This window comes from Strix aluco, chromosome 15 (assembly GCF_031877795.1).
Source record: "Strix aluco isolate bStrAlu1 chromosome 15, bStrAlu1.hap1, whole genome shotgun sequence".
Classification (NCBI taxonomy): domain Eukaryota; kingdom Metazoa; phylum Chordata; class Aves; order Strigiformes; family Strigidae; genus Strix; species Strix aluco.
The window spans coordinates 18,174,079-18,179,401 of NC_133945.1; positions in this window are offsets into that span (position 1 = coordinate 18,174,079).

Sequence of the window (5,323 nt, forward strand, 5' to 3'; positions counted from 1 at the left end):
CCATATTTTGCCTCAAAGAGCTTTTCCAAATATTTCATGTTGATTTCCCCTTATGCATAAGCAGTTATACAGTTGACTTGCCTAATGTCTATATTAATTTTGGAACGTTGTTAATTAGCAGATAGCTAATTAACATAGTATAAGGTTATCTTGTTAAATGTTAATTGGATATGTAAACATTCTTTACAAGTTAATATTCAGAGGAAAAATATGTAATATGCATTTGTTGCCTGTGTCATTCTGAATTAATTACATGACAGCCAGATTTATCCCTTCCCAACTTGAGAACCCTCAATAAGTACTCTTTTAAGAATCAATTGATACTTAATTAATATGTACTGGCTGTCCTATTTAATTTAAATTAGTTCTTTCAACAAGTTACAGCATCGCTGAAAGACACAGCATTCCCCCTGTGACACAGAGCATTTTCTGCGGAGAGCACACGAGGGTGCTGTGAGAAAAGGCTTGGTGCTGCTGGCCCATATTTCATGACTGCACTCACAACCTCCTCCTTTCTTCTTATTAAAAGCAAAAACTACCCACACGGAAATCTTTATGAAAGTTGCATGTACTGTACTGTATCTCATTCCATGGGGCTTCATATTGCTCAGGGCTCTGTGATAGCTCCCTACCTGGATGGTGTTTATTACATTAGATGATGAGGTCAGTAACCTTCTCCCCCGATCAGGTAGGGAGCGAGGTCCACATTCCTTCACTCCCCTTTTATGTTATCTTCATAACATCCACTGATGAGATACACGTAGATTTAGCTCATTGTTTCAGTGCATTGATATTCCTAGCTACAGGAGAACAGCATGATTGAGTCCCCGAGGGGCTGAATTCTGGGATGGATGCATGGCAACAATGTTCACGTATAATTTATTATGTGTATGAAATCCTTAACATCAGCAAAATGGTTGCAGAGTTTGCCTTTCCTTTCATCACACAATAAGGCTGTTAATGAATAAGAAACGTCTCTGCATGTTGCAGTTTAACACATTCTGTGCCCAAGAAGCGGCAACAGGGATCTGAACAGCTTTTCTGTCTGCCCGGACAGCGATTCCCTCTTCTGTACCTTTGCTGCAAATGACTGTGGTTTTAATTTTTGGATGATTATATCTTCAGTGATCCCCCAGCACTTTATAAATAACAATTAAGTATCACCACGCTCAGGTGATGTAAGTATTACAGGCAGGTTAACTGAAAGACAGAGGTGAAGCCTCTTGCCCAAAGCCACAATGTGATATAATAGCAGCTCCCAAGAGCTCTGGCTCTCAGTTTCTCCCTCTAAACACAAGATCACACTTCCTTTCTCAGGTAGCTGCACTAACTGACCTCTTTCTGGACAGGTGATCTGTCATCATATGAAAAATAAAACCCCTTGAATTCAGACTGGACCCTGTAAGTGAGGGTCTGGTCTGACTCTCTGAGGTCAATACAAAAAAATCCCCTTTACCCTTGTGTGGTAGCAGAATGACAAATGGTGAAGATTAAAGGGTCTGATTTTCATAGGTGCTTAGACCCTGGGCCTGCTAGTAACTTCAGAAGGAGTTTTAAATGCTCAACCTTTCTAAAACCACATCTGAAGGCTTGCCCAAGGTCACACAGGCAGCCTTTTGCAGTGCTATGGCAGCAGTAAATTTGTCCAATTGTCTTGTCTCTGAGTTTGCTGGTGTTACTAAATTTTCCTCTAAGGAGGTTTGCCCCATTTGTTGCAGCTGAAAAAGCTGTTCTTTCAGCTTGAAGCAGCTGAAAGAATCTGAATACATTGTATTGTAATCATTAAATACCAGTTTTCTACTGGATATAAGCAGAACACCTATTTTTAGTTTAAAAGCTGCTGTTAGGTTACACAATATCTTTTATGGCTGAAGTAATGCAGCAAGCTGGCACAAACCAAATGGTACTTGACTGTTTGCAAATTGAGCATCAACACAACCAGCAGGTGGTCACTCGGCTCTAGACTTTCATGCCGATTGCTATAATAATCGCTCTAGCAATAATACTAAATAAATAACATTCAGCAATCTACGTGTGTTTTTTCATGGGGGGTTTGAATACTGAAGATCCACTTTTACAATTTGCACTCAGGCAATTATTACCTGCAGCTTTATTTTTATCATTACTTTCTCCATTTTCCTATTGTTGAAAGTTAGGATTAGTATCCCTGTATCCCTGTAGTCAAGACCTTCAGATCAGATAGATACCTTCCTGAAGCTCCAGGGTGCCTTTTATTGTACATGACTGCTGCACCAAGTTTTGTCTAGAGAGAATTTTTTAGTCTTGTAAACCCTAAATGTAGGAACACATGACCCACTTTAAATCATAACTAAAAATTTCTAAAATAGGCTTGTATGACAGCAGTATTCTTACTGCATTTCTCCTAGCTTCTCTAAACATTAACTGATCTAGTTAGCTTCCCTATGTCCATCTCTCTGGGCAGGGGGAAGAACTGAATAGTCATTCACTTCAGAGCATTTTATGATACTGTGTCTGTGTAGATACATGTGAAGAATTCAGATTATCATGTAGCAGCCAGGAATTTTAAACTGGAAACCAGAAGTTAGGCTAAGAAAATCTCCTGGTGTCCAGAAATTCTGAAAACTTGCAGATATCCATCACTATTGGCATACCTTCTTATTTATTTATTTATTTATTTATTATTATTATTATTACATATAGCCAAACTTCTATTTCCTTGTCCCCACTAAAGAGTGCTAGTGGCCACGAGGACTACTTGTGGAAGATGCTAATTGATACAGAGATGGTCCAGCCTGTCCCTGAATCAGGCTGAATGCAGTTTTTGTAACTCTCGGTATTAGGCACTTAAAATGTCTGCTGTTATATTTACTGTGAGGAGAGTTTGCCTCTACAGCCCTTTGTGCTAACAGGACACTGGGAGCGTACCGGTTACAGACCAACAGACACTGGTCCCTGTGTGACAGTTCCCGTGTGCTTGTCAGACTCCCAGCCTTGCTGATGCTGATGCGCCCTAGCACAGTCCGGTACGGGAGGATCCAACAATGTAATAGCATTAACTGCTTGGTTAAGTCCACCCATGTGGTGAGGATGACACTGGTGCAGGATGAAAGGTCCGAGATAAACGGCAACTCATATGCAGAAGGAATAAAAAAAGCTGACAAAGGGAAATTCTGAAAGAATCTTGCGGGTCTCGAGGAAGAAGTGAAAGTGAACATTATGAAAATGAAACCAACAGAGGCTTTATCTCAAGAAAATTTAGTTTTATGTATACAGTAATATTTATCTTGTGCATAAAAGTCCTCCCAGGGGCGCTGCAAGGCATACCCTAGAGTAATGCAACACCTAATTATCACTATTAGAAAACAATGAAAGGCAATGTTAATGATGAACATATAAAGCAGATACAAAGTTTAAGTTTTAATCATTTTCTGTGCATTCCCATGAAATTTCAGATCCCCAGAAGCAAGCAATATACAAATGCAGCTTTACAAGTATAACACAGCAGTTCACTTCTGCTAGAAACAGGATAGTCTTCATCCGAATAATCTGGTTGCCTCAAACTGTAATTTGAGGAGACCCATGACTATCTACGAATTCATGTCAAATATTTTTGGTGGAACAAAAGCGAAAAGACTGTATTGAAACATTCCAGTGTTTTTTGAACTGTCTGAAACTAGAGTTCCCTGATCAACTGAAAATTAGAAGCAACACAAAACAAGTTAATATGGGATTTCTAGTCTGAGTTCCTGAAGCATGAGCAATCTGAGATGAAGTTGCAGAGACCGTGGACAGGACACATCCTCATGTGACACAACTGCTTTTGCACATACCTGCTTGGCATAATGAGCACTTAGCACTAGACACTATGAGCACTTGGAACGAGACACTATAAAGCAGGGAAAGCATGAAAAAGATTTAGCAACCACTCTTGCAAGTAGATGTCACGTTCTGCCAGATTATCAGCAGGCCAGCCTGAAAAAGAAGCAGGCATTGTACTTTTACAGGTGTAACATACAGGGAGATTGCCAAAACTGCTCTCAAAGAACTGCAATTCCCAGAACTGACAACCCCAAAGATCATACAAATACTTAAAGTGAAGCATTAAACAGGGTCTTGTCGGCTGAGTGGCATGTCTGTTAAACCTTCTAAAGCAACACAATCAACTACTGTCAGAAAATTCAGATTCATATTTGTGTCAACATTTGTGCTCTCCAGTGTCAGCTGAGATATCCTCTTCTATGCTTGTCTCCTGAAATGATTAGTAGACCTTGGGAGAGTGAAAGCTATTTTTTTGAGCAGCTGGTTCTGATATTGTAAAATGAATCCACTCTACATTCCTCTGAAATCTGGTGACAGGTGGGATTTTAATCAAAAATGGCTGGCATTTCATGGAGAAGGGGAAAAAGTAGGGACTCTACACCAAAGGCTACATTTTCAAAGGCACTTCAATCTCTGTGGCAGGATGGATCCACAGTGCCCACATAAACTCCTTATTCTAATCCAGCAGTTTGTTCCAGGAGGCGGGCGTTGTGTTGCTTGCCCAGCCTTAGTGTACACCGTCACATTTGGTCCTTGTCTCCAGAGGAAGATAACGTGGTGTGGGGTTGGCACAGGGGCTGGGCTGGAGGCGTGTGGATGTCTGCACGTGCAAAGCTGTGGGAGCAGACCTGGCGAGGCTGACTTTGCAGACCTACCATCACCTACTCAACGGGGTCTTCACAGCACAATGCCAGCTTGAGGAGGCTTCCAGGACTAAAGCAGGCAGAGTGAGCTAGAAAACTAGAAAGCGTGAGCTGGGTGCAGGCAGGACCTAACACTGGAGCAGAGCGGTTGCCACCCTGGTTTGGAAAGGGAGGCTGTGTGGCCATGGGTGTGCAAGGCAAGCCTGGGCTGCCTGGCTGGTGCTAATGAGAGGAGAGCCATGCTCCTTGTGCCTGCTTTACTGGCTGTGACAACACAGAAGCTCTTTAAGTGGAATTAAAAGCCCTTCCTGCCCTTAATATGCGTGAGAACAAAATGAGTTTCTTCAGCAAGATACTCTCTTTTTGTGAAACTTCAAAGAAAGCTCAGACTCCCTGTTTCTTCACGAATAACCCAGTTTGAGTATTCTAATATTAATAAATGCATTAGAACTATTTTTAAGTAAGCAAAGACTGGATGATAGTCATCCAAATTAATGAAGGGTATGAACTTAAAATTGATTATATAAACTGCACTAAATCCCTTCGCAGATTTAATGATTTAAATTCAAATTTAATTTAGATTTAGCTCAAACACTAACTTGAATTAAAGCCACTTTAATTCTGAATGAGGGTGCCCAGAATGGGCTTTAGTATAGGTC